A 23,313-nucleotide genomic window follows, 5' to 3' on the forward strand; every position below is an offset into this window, starting at 1 on the left:
TGCGTAAACTGAACACGGACACAGTAATAGACATGGACGAGCGCAAACTTTCAACTGACTTTATTTTTTCCTACGTTGTCAATATATATTCTCAATGACGTATGTACAACAGCGGTGATCACATGACACACTCCGACGATTACAGCATGCCGCGCAAGAACATCATCTCAGTTTCCTTTAAATAAATTGATGTATCACTTATACAGGCATCTCGTTTCGACGAAATATAAAAAGCTTCCAACAGTTCACGGGCAGTGGTATCACGGCTTTTGCCCAAAATCTTGATGCCTCGGAAATTCGGTTCGCACATGCAATGCCGGACGTGCGCAGGCAAATGCGCGTTCTCATTATTTTTAATCGACAGCTGATGTTCCCTTGCACGAACGTTGACGCACCGGCCAGTTTGCCGTATATACGTACGTCTTTCCACATAATAGCGTAATTTCGTACACAACGCCAACCGCGCATATTACGTAGGGTGGCTCGTGCTTTTTGCCGCATCCTCTAGGATTCTTCTTATCAGAACAAATCCTCGGGCAGAGCCCAGCGAGCTTCCCCGGGGCTGAAAAAACAATTGGCACAGCGTGCGTACTCGCAACCTTCTTCAAATTATGAGAGGTGCGATGCATGTAGGGCAACACTTCAGGACGGCTCCAGCACTGCAGCCCAGTTTTTGCACCAGAGCGGTCTGCTTCTGACTCTCGCAGAAGAGCCTCTGCAACTGCCGTAACTACCATGCAAGGGTAACCGGCATCCAACACACGCCGAACCTGCACATTAAAGCTATCCTGCAAAACTAAACTGAGATGGTGTTCTTGCGCGGCATGTTGTAATCGTCGGAGTGTGTCATGTGATCACCGCTGTTGTACATATGTCATTGAGAGTATATATTGACAACGTAGGAAAAAATAAAGTCAGTTGAAAGTTTGCGCTCGTCCGTGTCTATTACTGTGTCCGCGTTCAGTTTGAGCATAACCATTTCCTTTGCAAATCTTTTCAAACTTTTCGCCACTACAAGCATGTACGAAAACCAAATAGTCATCTACTTACCTGAGTACATGTAGTACCGCGGTATCAAAAGGCTACCTTTCAAACGTCGCTACACTGACGCAAAAAAATTGTCATTGAGAATAGGCGCCACTGACGACCCCTTTCTTTTGCACACGGCACTTTCCATCACGACTTTTTGCAGTCGAAATCAAGTAGAAGTTCAAGGAAGTGTTCCGTACTAATGCCTGCCGTACTGTGCAACCTCGTTTCACCACTGCTTTCAATGCACTCCCTAACGGCGCTATAGAGTTCATCATGTGGAAGAGTTCTTCCACATCCAACTGAGAACGCTCTCCTTGCAGGAGGAAAACCTTCCTTGAGAATGCTGACGACCTCCCTAGAACGTCTGACCATGAATGAATCGTTGATTGCCAAATGCTTCTCAAGGTAGCTCCTAACATTGCACTGCAAGTGCCCTTCTCCGAAACTATTAGCCGAATTGAGTGCATCCCGGCTTGTGTGTTTTTCCAGCAGCTACGGCGGCCGCATTTCGATGGGGGCGAAATGCGATAACACCCGTGTACTTAGGTTTAGGTGCACGAACCCCAGGTGGTCGAAATTCTTCCGGAGTCCTCCACAACGGCGTGCTTTATAATCAGATCGTGGTTTTGGCACGTAAAACCCCATAATTTATTAGTTTGCGTTGAAGCGAGACGCAGCATGAAGGTCAATTCACTCGCGCTCGCTGCTGTGTGTTGTCTTGTGGTACCATTGTAGATGCTGTAGTTGCTGACGGCACCCAGAAGCGTCTGTGTCCTTTCCCAAAGCAAGCAAAACCGTGCTATCGCTCGACAAACTTGGTTTAACCGCGTTCAACCACGGCAAATTTTTAATTAACAGACGAAAAAAGGAGCAAAAGCCAAGAAAACTGCGCACATCCTTTCCTATCCAAGGCAGAGGAATGTTCTTGACGGTGTGAATCTTATCAGGATTAGGATGTATACCGGCAGCACTGACACTAGACACTGGCCTAGAACTTTGCTTTCACGGCGTCCAAAATGGCAGAAGAGTTAAATTGAAGGCCAGCTTCCCTAAAGACATCAAGAACGGCGGAGAAGCGGCTGAGGTGGCTGTCAAAGATTGGGGAAAAGATGATGACATCTCCCAGATAACACAGGCAGGTGGACCATTTATAGCCCCGAAGCCACAGTCATCATTGTTTCGAAAGTTGCTGGGCGATTACAGAGTCCGAAAGGCATAACCGTGAAAAGGTAAAGGTCGTCTGCTGTAACGAAAGCGGTCTTCTCACGGTCGAGTTCGTCAACTGAAATCTGCCAATAACCGGATCGGAGGTCGATTGAAGAGAAGTATTTGGATCTGTGAAGGCAGTCGCAAGCGTCATCAATCCACGGGAGACGGTAGATATCCTTTTTCGTAACCTTGTTCAGTTGACGGTAGTTTACACAAAATCGCCAGCTGCCCATCCTTCGTTTTTACCAAGACAATCGGCGATGTGCAAGGACTCGATGACACTTTTCGCTAGCGTCTTATCTACTTTAGTTTGTATAACGTGGCGTTCCACGTGAGACATACGATAAGGATGTCGGCGGATAGGGCTAGCATCACCGGTGTCAAGCGTATGAGTCACAACGGAAGTCTGCTCCAACGGGCGGTTCTCAATGTCAATGACGTCGCAATAACACGCAAGGACACGACAGAGATCCGCAACCTGCTCGGGATCATGAGCGATCACATTTGACAATCTGGTGCGATCCGGTGTTGCGGAACTGGCCGGACAGAAGGTGGCCGCAGACGACGTCGAAGCATTCAATACAGAGATCTTCGAAGGGGAAGCGTCGCGGAGCAACATGCCTTTCGGTATTACTTGTATGCATAACCTAAAGTGTAGATGCCGCGATAGTCACAATTATATGCGCAACTGTTCGTAGTAGGATAGCATGGACATTATGAGTCGCCGTCAGCAAGCGCGTTGAAGGCATGTCAGCTTGCAGACGTACGAAGCCTACAGAGCATAAACGCGGCTTTTCGGAGTACATAAGTGATTAGGCAAGTCAAGGACGCCAAACGCGCAGTGAATAAGTGCTTAATAGTCTGATCAAAAGGCCGAAGATAAAGCCATGGGAACACCGCTCAAGGGCAGCAAATAATGTTGCAACCAGCAACAGTTATTCGGGCAATGCACATGCCAAGGATAATTGGCACTGCTCCATCTATAACCCCGATAACTCAAAAGGTGTAGGGACTTTATTCAGGCGGCAACGAAGCTAGTTGCTCATTGCCGAGATCCAGTATCAGCAAGCGCTGGGACATTTACACCGTAAACTTCTGCACCGACTATATTGCGTCTGGTCGGGAGGGCTTTGACGTCGACAAGGAAGCGTCACCCCAGGGAACTGCATCCTTTAGTTTTTCAGAAGGTACGCGCCCAGGTCGGAAAGACGGCGGCAAGCGACGAGACTGCGGCAACATGGACGACGGGCGACTACTTTGTGGCGAATAAAACTGGTGACCGTTAGGCGACGGGGAACGAGGGCACCAGGGGTTTATCCAGAATTTCGATTTTTTTTTGGGGGGGGGGAGGGTTACCGGAACGAGGGAGGGTGTGAATACGCAGTTATTGGTTATATCTTTTTTGAGCGAATGAGGGGGGGGGGGGGTTCAAGGAGCTAACGCTCTTTTCAGTACGTTGCTTTATTTAATTAAGCCTGAACGCTTTTTTTCACCACATGGTGAGGGAAAAGCTGCTAATTACCAGAAGTACACTAATTAACCTTTTCAGCAAGCATAATAAACCACATGTTACGAGGGAGTTTATCCTTGTTGGTGCATGTCGAGCTGATGTTGTTGCTCAAAAAATACAACGAAGGTGGAGACAGGCGGACAGACAGGCGGGCACGAACGAACGCTGTATAGAATGCCAAAATGTGTGCCTCGTTTTGCGGGATTATAAATTCAATACAATATTTAAACACCCATGCCATTCTGTCATGCTTGAAAATTGCAACTTAAAGGGCCCCTAAACCACTCAGAGGTTGAAATTTAGTTGTCCTGTTGCAGTTGTGCACGAGTCTGCAACCAATACGTAGCCGCGAGAATTTTCCGAAATGGTGCCTCAATAGCGGAGTTGCACGCGTTTGATGATCTGAATTGCTGACCTGAAGCGCGAATTTCGCAAAGAATTAAGAGAACTGAAGAACAGCATGGACTTCACAAACAAAGAATTGGATGCTCTGAAGAAAGAATGCAGTAAAGTAAAAAACGAGAATGTGGCACTGAAAGAAACACAACAGGTGCTAGCGCAAGAAATTGAGGCGTTTAAAGGGAAAGTGCAGGAAAACGCCATGAAAGTTGTGGCTCTAGATCAGTATTCTAGGAACAAAAATATTGAAGTGAAAGGAATTCCGCAGGAGAGGTCCTAGAGTCTCGAAAGCGTACTTGGAAAAGTGGGCGACGTTCTCGGGGAGACACAAAAAAAGAGGACATTGAAGTCAGCCACCGAATTCCGGCGCGAAATTCTGCCTCTGATCCCAACATAGTTGTAGTTTTCCACAGCAGGGCTAAACGCGATGTAGTCCATAATAAGGCCAGGAAGCACAGGATCACTACAAATGAGATCGGATTTTCTGCTAACCAGTCTGTCTACATAAATGAGCACCTCTGCCCGCAGCTCAAGAAGCTGCTAGGCATGGCCATTGCTGAGAAAAAAGATTTCGCATTGGCTAAGAACGGCAAGATGTTCGCACGTCAGACAGACACATCACCGGTCCTGCGTATTTCGTGTGAATTAGACTTGGAAAAAATGCAACGTGCCACCACCGTTAGTTAAACGCGCTTTTTTTTGTTCCCGTTAATCTGATCTTTTGTTTATAGATGGATACACCCGGTGACATTGTAGTGCCGCATGACTGTAACTACTTCAAGTTCTGCAATCTGCAAAGAACAAGTATGATGAGCTTTCCATGTTTTTAAGCAAATTTTCTTTTCAATTTAACGTGATCATAACTGATACTTGGTACAAGCAGGAGAGTGACGTACTACACCTGCCTGGATATCAATCTTTTTTCTTAAACACGCCTTCCCGTCGCGGAGGCGGCGTGCTGCAGTTAGTATCGAATGAGTTTTCTTGCACCCCGAGTTCTCTACTATAACGCCAGATTATGAAGTTTTAAGTTACAGTACAAAAGTACGTTTTTGTGGTTGTGCATCACCCACGTGATGAAAAGATCTATAACTTTATTTATTTCTTTGAAAGTATTCTCAGTTTCGTGTGTCTAAACGACATGAATCTTTCCGTTGGTGGGGATTTCAATGTTAATCTTTTACAAAGCACTTCGCAGTCCCAAGAGTTACAACTACCACCGCGAAATCCCTCGACGAGTGAAAATGGGAAATCAAGTGATAAAAAGCGGGGCTTGAGTGTTGTGTAGACACTTGGAGGTGTAAACGCTCGGACATGCAAAGGCGTTAGCATGTGGACGTCTCCAAGAATTATGGAGCCCTCCGTGTAAAATATAACGCACTATCGGCCAAGAAAGTAAACGGACCACGGCTCCGGTGGCCGGAGCGGCTGCCTGGCCTCAACGGGGCGCTGCTGTCTTGCTCCGCACGCTTGGGTCGAGAGTGCCGTGGGTGACGTTCTCCCTCGCTCTCGCGCTGCGTCTTGTCACGCTTGATAAAATGTATAGTGCGTCGTCCGGTTGCTCTGCTGCTGGCGGCCGCGATGAAAGGGACCGCGCATAGCCGGTATTCAACCCATGGCGCTGTCGCGCAGTAGCCGACGGCCGCACGGAGGTGTTCAAACTGCCCGGCAAGCTTTGCCGCTGCGCATAACACGTGACACAATCTACCCTCGCTAACTCACTGCACGAAGGTGGGAAGGCAAGATTTTGAGCGCATCTCTCGTCGTCAGCACGTCCCCATTTGCTGGTTTTAAATTCCGTGTCCTTGTATTCTGCCTTAGTCTTGTAGGGAAACCTGTAATCGGGTACAGTTTCCAGTATTCTCCCTATTGGAATCTTCCTAACGATGTAGCGAGCGCGCACGGAGAAAGCCACGGAGCGAAACGCGGACGTCGCTGTCGCCGCGGGAGTCAGGCCGGGGGTGAGCCGACGTAGCTAAGGCCACCATTCCTGCGTCGCTGATGGGTCACGTCGGCTTGCGGCAGCCGGAGAACGTCGCAAAAATGGATATTGGATCCATCGTCTGCACGACAAGGAAACCTTGACGGGCGCGAGCACAACCGCCCGCACACGTCAGCCTGAGAACGTCAAACGGTGCACGGCAAGTCGCCGTGCCGCTAACGCGAACGTGCCTTTATACCGCAGGCGTGAAAGAGCGTGCGTTAGCCGCCGCTGCGGCGCCTTGCGCAATGTTGCCTAAACTCGAGCAACAAGGGACGTAGGCGACAAACACTAGTATGAAAGGTAAGGTCAATATAGGCAAACACAAAAAGTAAAACAGAGCAAGTCTTTGTTCTTTCAACGTGCCGGGGTTTGATTCCCTGCGGCCGTCGGCGACTGCGCGTCAGCGCCATGGGTTGAATACCGGCTATGCGCGGTCCCTTTCATCGCGGCCGCCAGCAGCAGAGCAACCGGACGACGCACTATACATATTTATCAAGCGTGACAAGACGCAGCGCGAGAGCGAGGGAGAAGCTTAACGTCACCCACGGCACTCTCGACCCAAGCGCGCGGAGCAAGACAGCAGCGCCCCGTTGTGGCCAGGCAGCCGCTCCGGCCGCCGGAGCCGTGGTCCGTTTACTTTCTTGGCCGATAGTACATTTACATATTAAATCGTTTTCTCGTCTCTTCGACGTGGCTCTGAGCCTCTTCTTCTCCCGGCACGTGGCACGGCACCATCCATGGAACCTTCGAGGTCGCTCGGACCCTCGGACTTCGCAGCAACACTTCATTCCATTGTAACACTCCTAATGCTAACGCATTAAAACAAAGCTATTTATTAAGGGCAAGCTTGTACCCCCAACTGTTTTATACCGTTCTTCAGTGGCGTCCCGCTGCATTCAAGCCACGGTTTTACCTTCTTTTCCGTCAGCCCAGCCCGGTGGCCTCGTGACAGGTGTACCCTGTTGCTGCCGCGAGGAACGCTGCCTGTTATTGCTGAACGCGCTCGCGTGCATAAAACGAAGGGCGCGCTGATTGAACGTGACCATGCCGGAGCATTACATTGTTGACGAAGAATTTTGGGAATTGCACAGCCATTGCATTTCACGGTCAGGCAGTTTCCGCATCGGGTCAAATAGTCGCAACAGCAATGATAAAGGCCAGTTGATATGCAACAGTGATACAATGATAATAGTCATTCCAAGGAGGTCCACTCTAACTCGTTGAAACGGGGCTTTTGGTGAATCTATTGGCTGGAGAAGGCCTGCCAGTTTTACGGATAGATTAATGCGCCTTTAGCATTAACGAGAAGTATTCACATTGTGCTGCACAGAAGCTAGTAACTTAAGACACTTAAGCCACTTAAGACACTTAAGACACTTAAGCCGTGGCTTTCTCCTCAACTTGCAGCGAAAGCAGCAAGGTCGTTGTGTTTATTCGTCGGGAGCTTACCTACGTCGTTCAGCAAGTGCCACCTCATGATGAGAATCAGATGTTTGCCTGACTGTTAAGAAGAAAAAGGTAGCCTTTACACTGGTGGGTACCTACTTATCCCCTTCAACCCGGTTTGATAGCAAGTGACTAGAAGACATCTTGACAGCAACCCCTGGTCCATGGATTATCACGGGAGACTTTAACGCCCACCACCCTATCTGGGGAAGCTCTAAAATTAACGCAACCGGCCGACGACTGGCTTCATTCGCATCTGACCATGGACTGTCCCTTCTTAATGATGGGAGCCCTACCTTTTTACGAGGCTCATCATACAGCAGTTGCTTAGACTTGGCTTTTGTGTCACGTCGCTTGGCTACTCGTGTAAAGTGGTTTTTAGACATTGAGACACATGGGAGTTATCACATCCCCAGTTACCTTAAGATCAAGGGTTTGGCCAGCTGCCATTCGCCGAACACAATCCGGCGAATTGACTGGTCTACATTCGAAACCAGCATGGAAGAATCTTGTCGCAACGGTCTCCCTTCTGGCCTTCAGCAAGCTATCAAGGAGGCAACGCAGAATGCGATGTGCACGCTGACATGCAATCCAAGGTTCTGGATGGGAGAGACACACGGGAGTGATCATATCCCCAGTTACCTTAAGATCAAGGGTTTGGCCAGCTGCCATTCGCCAAACACAATACGGCGAATTGACTGGTCTACATTCGAAACCAGCATGGAAGAAGCTTGTCGCAACGGTCTCCCTTCTGGCCTTCAGCAAGCTATCAAGGAGGCAACGCAGAATGCGATGGGCACGCTGACATGCAATCCAAGGTTCTCCAAATCCGACGTCGAGTTAGAGCGACTCCGTGCGATTCGTCGGCGGGCCGACCGAAGATACCGACGCACAAAGTCCATCCATGATCTCAGAATAGCCAGACGCACGCAAAAGAAAATCCAGCGCCGAATGGCCAAACTGGAATCTCAACGGTGGGCAAAATTTTGTGAATCCCTAGACCCCCGAAAATCTCTTTCTCACACATGGAGAACCGTGCGAGGCCTACGTACATTTCCCGAACAACGCGTGCCATTCAAAGCCTTGGCACTTTTCCAATGTCGAGAGGACATCGAGGTAGCGGAAGATTTCTGCAGAAAGATTGCAGGTCAATCAACCTACACAGGCCCCCTTGGTACGGATAGCATTGAGCCGCATACACGGGACTCGCGCCTGGACTTGCCTTTCACCACCGAGGAGCTTGATGCGGCTCTTGCTTTGTGTAATCGGTCGTCGTCTCCTGGACCAGATGGCATATCGTACCGCATCTTGTGCCACCTGGGTGAGCGAGCTCGAAATGCCTTGCTGGATATATTCAATGAATCCTGCAGGATGGAAACGTTCCTCAAGAATGGAAGAAAAGCCGCCTGGTGCCACTCCTCAAACCTGGCAAGTCACCACTAGAGCTCGCGTCATACCGCCCAATCGCGCTGGCAAGTTGCGCAGGCAGGGGATGGAACGCATGATCCTTGCCAGATTGGAGTGGTACCTGGAACGCTACCAAGTTTATCCAAATGCTATGGCCGGCTTTCGACGTCTCCGCTGCTCCATCGATAATGTCATCGATCTGGTAACTTACGTCCAGCATCAAAAGAGATGTAAACGATTATCAGTCGCTATGTTTCTGGACGTAAAAGGAGCTTATGACAATGTTGCTCATGATGCCATACTTGATGCTCTGGAATCGGTTCGCCTTGGTGGCCGCGTGTACCGGTGGACCCGCAACTACTTACACATGAGGTCATTCTTTGTGCAGACCGAGTACGGTCCGACGTCTCAGCACTGCACATACTGTGGTGTTCCTCAAGGTGGCATCTTGAGTCCCACACTATTCAACCTTGTTCTTGTCGGTCTCGTGGAACGCATACCAAATGCTGTCCATATATCAATGTATGCTGATGACATCTGCGTGTGGACGTCAGGTGTAACACGTCCTCAGGTACGCGCGAGACTTCAAAAATCTGCGACATCAATTTCGGCGTATCTCAGCGAACAAGGCCTCCAGATTTCACCTGAGAAATGTGCGCTGGTCGCGTTTACGCGGAATTCAATGACGCCTTACCCCACATCCATCAATGGGCAAAACATCTGTTACGCCAGGACGCATAGATTCTTAGGGGTGATCATTGATCGAGACCTCAGCTGGAGTCCCCATGTGACCTACCTGAAGAAACGCCTAATGGCCATTTCACACGTTTTCAAATTTCTTGGAGGGAAAACGTGGGGAGCGTCAGTACACGCAATGTTACAACTATACAGGGCACTGTTTCTCGGATATCTGAGATACAGCTTACCTGTACTGAGCAATACCTGCAGAAGCAACATCCGCACAATCGAAAGTGCTCAGGCGCAGGCACTAAGGGTTTGTCTTGGATTGCCACGAAGCACATCGACAGCGGAAACAATTGCAATAGCTCAAGATTACCCAGTGACAACTCATATGACATTGGAAGTGCTCAGAGCACACATCAGGCACATTGCCCGCTCCCCTTTCCATCACCTCGCCACTCTGCCGAATGACCGACCCAATGCCTCCTTTTGCCAGGCGATATCAGCGTACCGTGACTGCCTCCCTCGAGATTATACGCCTGCCGAGAGACTGCTATCACCTCCTTGGTGTTTGGCTCGTCCACAAGTTCGACTCTCGGTACCAGGGATTCGAACGAAAGCAGGACTCTCGTCCCCAGCTCTCAAGCAGCTATCTCTCCTCATGCTGCACGAGACATACAAGGACCATTTTCACATTTACACTGATGGCTCGACAACTCTTGACGGATCTACTGGGGCTGTGATCTTCCCCGCAAATGCTGTGACCCTTAAGTTTCAAACTTCTCACCGGACAACGTCGACTGCGACGAAGCTTGCTGCACTTCGCTGCGCGCTTCACATGATTCACGAAGACTTACCACGAAGATGGAGCATATTTACAGATTCGAAGGCCGCCCTGCATTGTCTGCTATCCGCTCTACGTCGTGGACAACAAGACCAACTTGTGCTGGAAATAAGGCACCTTTGTCACCAACTAGCAGAAAAAGGACATGACATCACTTTTCAGTGGCTCCAAGGCCACTGCGGCGTCATGGGCAAAGCACTTTTCAACGTCAGGACAACTGCTTTGTGGTCAGAAATACCGGATGTTACTTTACATGAGATGCAGTCTTTTACGGCGCCACTTACAAAAAACAAATCAAGAATGGACCTTGAATCATTTTGAATTCTTGTGAACTCCTTCACAATTTGTAGTGGATCAAAGGTAAAAGCTATATCAGTCATAACACTTTCTGCACTCTGAATTAGATACGAAGAAAAAGCTTCCCAATTGATATTTGGCAGGTTGAAATCTCCGGTTAGTATTAATTTATCTTCTCGCGTTACATATGAATGCATATAAGTTGACAAGCGCTCCAAGTTATCAACAGTGGAGTTAGGAGGTCTGTACAAAGCTGCAATGATATATCTAAAATTATTCACGTATCATTTACAAAATACGCTTTCTACATCGGGAACATCAGGCATTGTCTGCAGCATAATGGAAGATTTATACAGTACAGCAATACCTCCCCCTCTTCTATCCGGGTCCCTACGTAACACTTTATAATTCTTTGGTACGAATTCACTGTCAAATATATCATCGCTTAACCAAGTTTCGGTTAGTACGGCCACGTCGGGGTCTAGCGAAAAAAGCATGCTCTCGAGCTGGACAGTCTTATTCACGACACTGCGACAATTCATGTTAAGAATTACTTCTTCTTTGTGAGAAGAACTAATAGAAGTACGCCTTCTTTGTGATCATCAATTATCTGTGCTCTCGTGGACTTGGAAAAGAGCGAACACGCAGCACAACACTACGGTGACTAATCACACGCACCGTCGGCACGGTCGGATGCGATCTTGAAAGTGCTCTCGGCTAAAACCCCTATATATAAAAAGTAGCGCCATCCACTTCCCCGCTCCTCCGTTCCACTATTGCGCTCGGCGCGAGTAGCGCGATCGAGGCGCGATATCGACAGTGGCGCCGCCTGCGTCGGGCCTGTCGTGGCAAGCGACAGCTAACGCGCTACCAGAGGAAATCCGAGGAAAACTTCGATCGCGCCCTGCGCAGAAGTTTTTGAGGCGCGATTTTGCTTCGTCAGTCAGTAACTGGTCTTAATAATGCCGTTTTGGAAGTAGCAACGCGACGATGCGAGACGGCGCAAATATCAAGTGTGCAGCAAGCGTTTGCGCTCGCCGGATGGTAAACAAAAAAAGCCTTTTGCCCTCGCCTTGTCGGCTGCGGCAACTTCAGGCGCAGCAGCATGCCATCACAACGAAATTCTTGTCCCTAAAGCCCAGACCGCACGTACGCTTGCGGACGCGCGTAAGCGCGCGTCTACGCGCCTTGCGGTTGCCGCGCCTAGCGAGGAATGGCGGTTTGCATCCACAAATACGCGCGACAGCGCGCGCTCACTGGCCTCACTTGTTTACACCTTGGCAGACGCCACTTCGAATTTCGTTGTTGGCAGTGCTTCAAAATGCTTCTTCGATATTTATAAACGTAATTGTTATCTTTTTGGAGCTGTTAGATCAGCACAAAAAGTGAAGAAGAAGCACTTTCTTGCATGGTATAATTCTGCTTAACTGAGAGTTGAATGTACGGCGCCGTCGCTGCGTAGCCAGGCGCGCCGACGCGAGGCAGCCCAGGCGCGCGATAACTGAGAGGAGCTGATCAGCGAGATCGCGCCGCGTTTCGACGCGTACGAGCCGTGCCGCACCGTCTGCGCATGCGTGGGCGCGTGGACGCGAGCTCGCGCGCGTTTGCAAGCGTACGTGTGTCTGGGCTTAACACGTTTGATCCGTTTGTGCGTACAGCACTTTCGTCGCACAGGCTCGAGAATGGCAGTCGGAGCGCGCTGGAAAGAAAAAAAAATATACAAAAGCGCAACGCGTGCTTCCACGTGACACGGATTGGCCAATGGGGGAGCGGAGGAGGCTGGGGCGAAAGGAGGCGGCAAGGAGGAAAGGCCGGGGTGAGCGCGGTGGCGGCAAGATCTAAGAATGGCGCTACTTTTTATAATAGGGGCTTTACTCTCGGCTGCTTCGAGATATCGCGTGAGCAGCTCGCAGGGCAAGTCACGTACGTGGGGCGCGGAACGCAAAGGCGCAGATTTAGCGTGCGTACGTGAGACGTGACGGGGCTGCCTACATTCTACGCATGCGCACTTCGATCCCGCAAGATCTTGACATACGTGGCGCTTCTACGTACGTTAAACTAAAACTGTCTAATCGCTCACTTCCACTGAAGCTCGTACACGTGGGCACTCACATTCACAGCCACATGCATTCGTCCGCTCTGACGCTCATACGTGCGCTTATTCACTGTCAATCACTCGCATTGATACCCGCTCACGGTTCAATGCTCAAAGTGACAGGAACTCATTCACCACCCGCACCAGAAAGCCTCACTCGTGTCCACTCATACACGTCACTGCCCCTCACACATCATATACTGACTCCCGCTCAAACACACTCCCGCCCTTCAATCGTGACCACAGTGACGTCCCTTCACTGCACGGCCTTCGCTTTAGTCGCAGCCACGCAGATAAAAGAAACGTTCTATCGCAGTAAACTCTTTCGACAGTTCGTGCAGGAGTGAAATAAAAGCACCCAACCCTCATTGCCGGGAATGTGGATCACGTCCGTGGCGTGACTAATGTATTCCGAGAGGTTGTTGCGGATGCCGACATTAGGTGCGCCGCCCAACGGCCCCATTATGCAAAGCAGAACAATCTCCATTGTGTTTATGCTGCTCAGGCAAGCTTAATTATTCCGAAAGAGGAAACCTCATTCCAGTGCAGACTTGATTAATCCAGCGCCACTGTGAAACAGGAAATGTGTTGGGATGCTTTGACAATGGCCGATAATCGGAATCCTCTTCAAGCATTGCGGTCGGCCCTTAAAGCTTCGTGCTCTGACAGAATCCGGAAGAACAGTGAAATATTGACTCGAAGCAATCCCCTTTAATCAAAACGGTTAAAGCCTTCAGCGAAAACAGCCACGGCAATAGGTAATGCAAATGCTGAAACAACCGACACAGCTATAGTCCGCGCATAACTAAACCTGTCTAATGGTGCAGACATTTCAAAAAGACTCGGGTTAGAACTCATCTACGATGAGCATCCAAGTATGCGCCGGAAGGCGTCGTTATGCACGGCAGCGGAGGGGGGACAGTCCGCGCATATCAAGTGGCACATGCTCCGTGATCAAGGAGGCGAACATCGGCACAAGCCCAGTGGCCCACATTTTTAGACTGCAGCCGGGATTTTCGGTGGGACACAGTCGGAAAGAAAACTGGTCTCACAATGACGAACACTTCAAGCATCGAGGAAATAAGTTGACTCCGCAAGGGCTCTATTTTTGGTCCCGCGAACAACACAATAAATTAATTGGAACAATGACCGCACAGAATTTTCACAACACATTACAAATGTTTTCGCAGACAACAGTGTACCAGACTCAGTGACAAAGCTGCTGAGAGCACAATCCACTCGGCATCCTGAACCAGAGCAAGCCATATAACTTCACCTCCATATCACCACAGCAATTACATTTCAATCCTAAAAAACCTAAAACAAGAGCCGTATCATCTCGGCCCGCGAAGATATTAATCATGGCCGAAGCTTGGTTGTTTGGCACTTAGACAAGCACGATACTCGCGCACAACAACCATAGACACAAGTTATGAAACAATTCAGCAATACCACACACCCTGACAATGACGAACAAACTGAAATCAATCTTGGCCAATAATACCATCAGATTTTCAATTTCTTAAGCCAAGCAAGTAAAGTCTTCTACCTTCTGCCAAAAATACATAAAATACCGCCCACTGAAGTATAAATCCACGAATATCACAGGGTGACCATTCGTAACAAATCAATACATTCCGACCGAGAGCCCCTCACCCAATCCTCAACACTAGTGAACCAAGAACCTCTCCATATTCCTCAGCCACTTCCATGGTGACTTACCCAGAACACTTGTCTCGTTGTACAAGATACCCACACATACTGAAAATAATAGCGGACATTAATACTAAAAGCACACTGCCGCAAAACACCTTTCTCGCCATAATAGATCTCACTGCCTTATGCCCAAAAAATCCAATCCCCAATGGTGTATCTACGATAAATGAAACCCTACCCAAACACAATACACAACATTCTATTCGTCTTTTTATCTCATCTTACCCGCCGTGGTTGCTCAGTGGCTATGCTGTTCGGCTGCTAAGCACGAGGTCGCTGGATCGAATCCCAGCCACGGCGGTCGCATTTCGGTGGGGGCGAAATGCGAAAAAACCCGTGTACTAAGATTTAGGTGCACTTTAACAAACCCCAGATGGTCCAAATCATTCCGGAGTCCCACACTACGGCGTGCCTCATAATCAGATCGTGGTTTTGGCACGCAAAACCCCATATTTTTTTATTTATCGCATCTTGAGTTTTATAAGCCGGCCAGCCTGGTTCCCGGGAGCGGCAGGTAGACGTCTTTTAGACCATACAGAATTTTTAACTTCCAGCAGATATCTTGAGTTGGATTACTCGAAGTGGCGGATATTACTCGTATCAGAAATTGAAATCCATAATCGACTAATTAGTAGAAAATCACAAAATAAATTTTACATCTTAACGGGAAAGCCTTAGATGGCACATGGGCCGAAAAATCCGATGTCCGGCGTTACGGCACCAAAATTCTGTGCTGCCAAAAAGTGGCACCAAAACCAACGACCATTGGTGGGAGTCAAACCCACGACCATTAGTGTTAATTAGGGCAAGGCTAATTAAGGCACAGTTAATTAGGACAGAGTTAAGGCAGACGAACCCGCCACCTTTGGTGGGAGAAAACAAGAAATAAGATGTAACAATGCATTCGAATGAGAATGTCCAGTAATTTGATGAATGTCTCGTGCTTTCGCCTTCATCCTCTTTGGTGACTATAAATTATACGGATTGTAGCCGGTGAGGTTGCAAGGCACATCGCAAAATTATGGTGGCAAGAAACCTGCCAGGCAACGAGATACGCAAATGGAAAAGTGTGATTACCACAGAGCGTAAACCGCTTTTGCAAGAAATTTACCGTATTTGGCATTGAATTTTCTTTAAAATTACCATTACTTAGAATACATTTATTATTTGAATAAGAAAGGGCATCAATGCTCGGAGGATAGGCATAAGAAGAACGGCTGCGCAACCAAACCGTCTAGTTTGCTGAGCGTGATTGATACATCATGGTGGCAAGAAACGCCCCCTGCTAGGCAACGAGATACGCAAATGGAAAAGTGTGATTACCACAGAGCATAAACCGCTTTTGCAAGAAGTTTACCGCATTTGGCATTGAATTTTCTTTAAAATTACCATTACTTAGAAGACATTTAGTATTTGAATAAGAAAGGGCATCAATGCTCGGAGGATAGGCATAAGAAGAACGACTGCGCAACCAAACCGTTTAGTTTCCTGAGCAAGATCGCAACATCATGGTGGCAAGAAACGCCCCCTGCTAGGCAATGAGATACGCAAATGGAAAAGTGTGATTACCACAGAGCATAAACCGCTTTTGCAAAAAATTTACCGTATTTGGCATTGAATTTTCTTTAAAATTACCATTACTTAGAAGACATTTATTATTTGAATAAGAAAGGGCATCAATGCTCGGAGGATAGGCATAAGAAGAACGGCTGCGCAACCAAACCGTCTAGTTTGCTGAGCGTGATCGCAACATCATGGTGGCAAGATACGCCCCCTGCTAGGCAACGAGATACGCAAATGGAAAAGTGTGATCACCACAGAGCATAAACCGCTTTTTCAAGAAATTTACCGTATTTGGCATTGAATTTTCTTTAAAATTACCATTACTTAGAAGACATTTATTATTTGAATAAAAAAGGGCATCAATGCTCGGAGGATAGGCATCAGAAGAACGGCAGTTCAACCAAACCGTCTAGTTTGCTGAGCGTGATCTCAACATCATGGTGGCAAGAAACGCCCCCTGCTAGGCAACGAGATACGCAAATGGAAAAGTGTGATTACCAGAGAGCATAAACCGCTTCTGCAAGAAATTTACCGTATTTGGCATTGAATTTTCTTTAAAATTACCATTACTTCGAAGACATTTATTATTTGAATAAGAAAGGGCATCAATGCTCGGAGGATAGGCATAAGAAGAATGGCTGCGCAACCAAACCGTCTAGTTTGCTGAGCGTGATCGCAACATCATGGTGGCAAGAAACGCCCCCTGCTAGGCAACGAGATACGCAAATGGAAAAGTGTGATTACCAGAGAGCATAAACCGCTTCTGCAAGAAATTTACCGTATTTGGCATTGAATTTTTTAAAAATACTATTACTTTGAAGACATTTATTATTTGAATAAGAAAGGGCATCAATGGTCGGAGGATAGGCATAAGAAGAATGGCTGCGCAACCAAACCGTCTAGTTTGCTGAGCGTGATTGCAACATCATGGTGGCAAGATACGCCCCCTGCTAGGCAACGAGATAGGCAAATGGAAAAGTGTGATTACCAGAGAGCATAAACCGCTTCTGCAAGAAATTTACCGTATTTGGCATTGAATTTTTTAAAATACTATTACTTTGAAGACATTTATTATTTGAATAAGAAAGGGCATCAATGCTCGGAGGATAGGCATAAGAAGAATGGCTGCGCAACCAAACCGTCTAGTTTGCTGAGTGTGATCGCAACATCATGGTGGCAAGAAACGCCCCCTGCTAGGCAACGAGATACGCAAATGGAAAAGTGTGATTACCAGAGAGCATAAACCGCTTCTGCAAGAAATTTACCGTATTTGGCATTGAATTTTTTAAAAATACTATTACTTTGAAGACATTTATTATTTGAATAAGAAAGGGCATCAACGCTCGGAGGATAGGCATAAGAAGAACGGCTGGGCAAACAAACCGTCTAGTTTGCTGAGCGTGATTGCAACATCATGGTGGCAAGATACGCCCCCTGCTAGGCAACGAGATACGCAAAAGGAAAAGTGTGATTACCACAGAGCATAAACGGTTTTTGCAAGAAATTTACCGTATTTGGCATTGAATTTTCTTTAAAATTACCATTACTTAGAATACATTTATTATTTGAATAAGAAAGGGCATCAATGCTCGGAGGATAGGCCTAAGAAGAACGGCTGCGCAACCAAACCGTCTAGTTTGCTGAGCGTGATTGCAACATCATGGCGGCAAGACACGCCCCCTGCTAGGCACCGAGATACGGAAATGGAAAAGTGTGATTACCACAGAGCATAAACCGCTTTTGCAAGAGATTTACCGTATTTGGCATTGAATTTTCTTTAAAATTACCATTACTTAGAAGACATTTATTATTTGAATAAGAAAGGGCATCAATGCGCGGAGGATAGGCATAAGAAGAATGGCTGCGCAACCAAACCGTCTAGTTTGGTGAGCGTGATCGCAACATCAGGTGGCAAGAAACGCCCCCTGCTAGGCAACGAGATACGCAAATGGAAAAGTGTGATTACCACAGAGCATAAACCGCTTTTGCAAGAAATTTACCGTATTTGGCATTGAATTTTCTTTAAAATTACCATTACTTAGAAGACATTTATTATTTGAATAAGAAAGAGCATCAATGCTCGGAGGATAGGCATAAGAAGAACGGCAGCGCAACCAAACCGTTTAGTTTGCTGAGCAAGATCGCAACATCATGGTGGCAAGATACGCCCCCTGCTAGGCAACGAGATACGCAAATGGAAAAGTGTGATTACCACAGAGCATAAACCGCTTTGCAAGAAATTTACCGTATTTGGCATTGAATTTTCTTTAAAATTACCATTACTTAGAAGACATTTATTATTTGAATAAGAAAGGGCATCAATGCTCGGAGGATAGGCATAAGAAGAACGGACTGCGCAACCAAACCGTTTAGTTTGCTGAGCAAGATCGCAACATCATGGTGGCAAGAAACGCCCCCTGCTAGGCAACGAGATACGCAAATGGAAAAGTGTGATTACCACAGAGCATAAACCGCTTTTGCAAGAAATTTACCGTATTTGGCATTGAATTTTCTTTAAAATTACCATTACTTAGAAGACATTTATTATTTGAATAAGAAAGGGCATCAATGCTCGGAGGATAGGCATAAGAAGAACGGCTGCGCAACCAAACCGTTAAGTTTGCTGAGCAAGATCGTAACATCATGGTGGAAAGAAACGCCCCCTGCTAGGCAATGAGATACGCAAATGGAAAAGTGTGATTACCACAGAGCATAAACCGCTTTTGCAAGAAATTTACCGTATTTGGCATTGAATTTTCTTTTAAAATTACCATTACTTAGAAGACATTTATTATTTGAATAAGAAAGGGCATCAATGCTCGGAGGATAGGCATAAGAAGAACGGCTGCGCAACCAAACCGTCTAGTTTGCTGAGCGTGATCGCAACATCATGGTGGCAAGATACGCCCCCTGCTAGGCAACGAGATACGCAAATGGAAAAGTGTGATTACCACAGAGCATAAACCGCTTTTGCAAGAAATTTACCGTATTTGGCATTGAATTTTCTTTAAAATTACCATTACTTAGAAGACATTTATTATTTGAATAAGAAAGGGCATCAATGCTCGGAGGATAGGCATAAGAAGAACGGCTGCGCAACCAAACCGTCTAGTTTGCTGAGCGTGATCGCAACATCATGGTGGCAAGAAACGCCCCCTGCTAGGCAACGAGATACGCAAATGGAAAAGTGTGATTACCACAGAGCATAAACCGCTTTTGCAAGAAATTTACCGTATTTGGCATTGAATTTTCTTTAAAATTACCATTACTTAGAAGACATTTATTATTTGAATAAGAAAGGGCATCAATGCTCGGAGGATAGGCATAAGAAGAACGGCTGCGCAACCAAACCGTCTAGTTTGCTGAGCGTGATCGCAACATCATGGTGGCAAGATACGCCCCCTGCTAGGCAACGAGATACGCAAATGGAAAAGTGTGATTACCACAGAGCATAAACCGCTTTTGCAAGAAATTTACCGTATTTGGCATTGAATTTTCTTTAAAATTACCATTACTTAGAAGACATTTATTATTTGAATAAGAAAGGGCATCAATGCTCGGAGGATAGGCATAAGAAGAATGGCTGCGCAACCAAACCGTCTAGTTTGCTGAGCGTGATCGCAACATCATGGTGGCAAGAAACGCCCCCTGCTAGGCAACGAGATACGCAAATGGAAAAGTGTGATTACCACAGAGCATAAACCGCTTTTGCAAGAAATTTACCGTATTTGGCATTGAATTTTCTTTAAAATTACCATTACTTAGAAGACATTTATTATTTGAATAAGAAAGGGCATCAATGCTCGGAGGATAGGCATAAGAAGAACGGCTGCGCAACCAAACCGTCTAGTTTGCTGAGCGTGATTGCAACATCATGGTGGCAAGATACGCCCCCTGCTAGGCAACGAGATACGCAAATGGAAAAGTGTGATTACCACAGAGCATAAACCGCTTTTGCAAGAAATTTACCGTATTTGGCATTGAATTTTCTTTAAAATTACCATTACTTAGAAGACATTTATTATTTGAATAAGAAAGGGCATCAATGCTCGGAGGATAGGCATAAGAAGAACGGCTGCGCAACCAAACCGTCTAGTTTGCTGAGCGTGATCGCAACATCATGGTGGCAAGAAACGCCCCCTGCTAGGCAACGAGATACGCAAATGGAAAAGTGTGATTACCACAGAGCATAAACCGCTTTTGCAAGAAATTTACCGTATTTGGCATTGAATTTTCTTTAAAATTACCATTACTTAGAAGACATTTATTATTTGAATAAGAAAGGGCATCAATGCTCGGAGGATAGGCATAAGAAGAACGGCTGCGCAACCAAACCGTCTAGTTTGCTGAGCGTGATCGCAACATCATGGTGGCAAGATACGCCCCCTGCTAGGCAACGAGATACGCAAATGGAAAAGTGTGATTACCACAGAGCATAAACCGCTTTTGCAAGAAATTTACCGTATTTGGCATTGAATTTTCTTTAAAATTACCATTACTTAGAAGACATTTATTATTTGAATAAGAAAGGGCATCAATGCTCGGAGGATAGGCATAAGAAGAATGGCTGCGCAACCAAACCGTCTAGTTTGCTGAGCGTGATCGCAACATCATGGTGGCAAGAAACGCCCCCTGCTAGGCAACGAGATACGCAAATGGAAAAGTGTGATTACCACAGAGCATAAACCGCTTTTGCAAGAAATTTACCGTATTTGGCATTGAATTTTCTTTAAAATTACCATTACTTAGAAGACATTTATTATTTGAATAAGAAAGGGCATCAATGCTCGGAGGATAGGCATAAGAAGAACGGCTGCGCAACCAAACCGTCTAGTTTGCTGAGCGTGATCGCAACATCATGGTGGCAAGATACGCCCCCTGCTAGGCAACGAGATACGCAAATGGAAAAGTGTGATTACCACAGAGCATAAACCGCTTTTGCAAGAAATTTACCGTATTTGGCATTGAATTTTCTTTAAAATTACCATTACTTAGAAGACATTTATTATTTGAATAAGAAAGGGCATCAATGCTCGGAGGATAGGCATAAGAAGAACGGCAGTTCAACCAAACCGTCTAGTTTGCTGAGCGTGATCTCAACATCATGGTGGCAAGAAACGCCCCCTGCTAGGCAACGAGATACGCAAATGGAAAAGTGTGATTACCACAGAGCATAAAGCGCTTTTGCAAGAGATTTACCGTATTTGGCATTGAATTTTCTTTAAAATTACCATTACTTAGAAGACATTTATTATTTGAATAAGAAAGGGCATCAATGCTCGGAGGATAGGCATAAGAAGAATGGCTGCGCAACCAAACCGTCTAGTTTGGTGAGCGTGATCGCAACATCATGGTGGCAAGAAACGCCCCCTGCTAGGCAACGAGATACGCAAATGGAAAAGTGTGATTACCACAGAGCATAAACCGTTTTTTAAGAAATTTACCGTATTTGGCATTAAATTTTTTTAAATACTATTACTTTGAAGACATTTATTATTTGAATAAGAAAGGGCATCAATGCTCGGAGGATAGGCATAAGAAGAACGGCTGCGCAACCAAACCGTCTAGTTTGCTGAGCGTGATTGCAACATCATGGTGGCAAGATACGCCCCCTGCTAGGCAACGAGATACGCAAATGGAAAAGTGTGATTACCAGAGAGCATAAACCGCTTCTGCAAGAAATTTACCGTATTTGGCATTGAATTTTTTAAAATACTATTACTTTGAAGACATTTATTATTTGAATAAGAAAGGGCATCAATGCTCGGAGGATAGGCATAAGAAGAATGGCTGCGCAACCAAACCGTCTAGTTTGCTGAGCGTGATCGCAACATCATGGTGGCAAGAAACGCCCCCTGCTAGGCAACGAGATACGCAAATGGAAAAGTGTGATTACCACAGAGCATAAACCGTTTTTCAAGAAATTTACCGTATTTGGCATTGAATTTTTTAAAATACTATTACTTTGAAGACATTTATTATTTGAATAAGAAAGGGCATCAATGCTCGGAGGATAGGCATAAGAAGAACGGCTGCGCAACCAAACCGTCTAGTTTGCTGAGCGTGATTGCAACATCATGGTGGCAAGATACGCCCCCTGCTAGGCAACGAGATACGCAAATGGAAAAGTGTGATTACCACAGAGCATAAACGGTTTTTGCAAGAAATTTACCGTATTTGGCATTGAATTTTCTTTAAAATTACCATTACTTAGAAGACATTTATTATTTGAATAAGAAAGGGCATCAATGCTCGGAGGATAGGCATAAGAAGAACGGCTGCGCAACCAAACCGTCTAGTTTGCTGAGCGTGATTGCAACATCATGGTGGCAAGAAACGCCCCCTGCTAGGCAACGAGATACGCAAATGGAAAAGTGTGATTACCACAGAGCATAAACCGCTTTTGCAAGAGATTTACCGTATTTGGCATTGAATTTTCTTTAAAATTACCATTACTTAGAAGACATTTATTATTTGAATAAGAAAGGGCATCAATGCTCGGAGGATAGGCATAAGAAGAATGGCTGCGCAACCAAACCGTCTAGTTTGCTGAGCGTGATCGCAACATCATGGTGGCAAGAAACGCCCCCTGCTAGGCAACGAGATACGCAAATGGAAAAGTGTGATTACCACAGAGCATAAACCGCTTTTGCAAGAAATTTACCGTATTTGGCATTGAATTTTCTTTAAAATTACCATTACTTCGAAGACATTTATTATTTGAATAAGAAAGAGCATCAATGCTCGGAGGATAGGCATAAGAAGAACGGCAGCACAACCAAACCGTTTAGTTTGCTGAGCAAGATCGCAACATCATGGTGGCAAGATACGCCCCCTGCTAGGCAACGAGATACGCAAATGGAAAAGTGTGATTACCACAGAGCATAAACCGCTTTTGCAAGAAATTTACCGTATTTGGCATTGAATTTTTTTAAAATTACCATTACTTAGAAGACATTTATTATTTGAATAAGAAAGGGCATCAATGCTCGGAGGATAGGCATAAGAAGAACGGCTGCGCAACCAAACCGTCTAGTTTGCTGAGCGTGATCGCAACATCATGGTGGCAAGAAACGCCCCCTGCTAGGCAACGAGATACGCAAATGGAAAAGTGTGATTACCACAAGCAT

The sequence above is a fragment of the Dermacentor silvarum genome, chromosome 1 (genome assembly GCF_013339745.2).
Source record: "Dermacentor silvarum isolate Dsil-2018 chromosome 1, BIME_Dsil_1.4, whole genome shotgun sequence".
NCBI lineage: Eukaryota > Metazoa > Arthropoda > Arachnida > Ixodida > Ixodidae > Dermacentor > Dermacentor silvarum.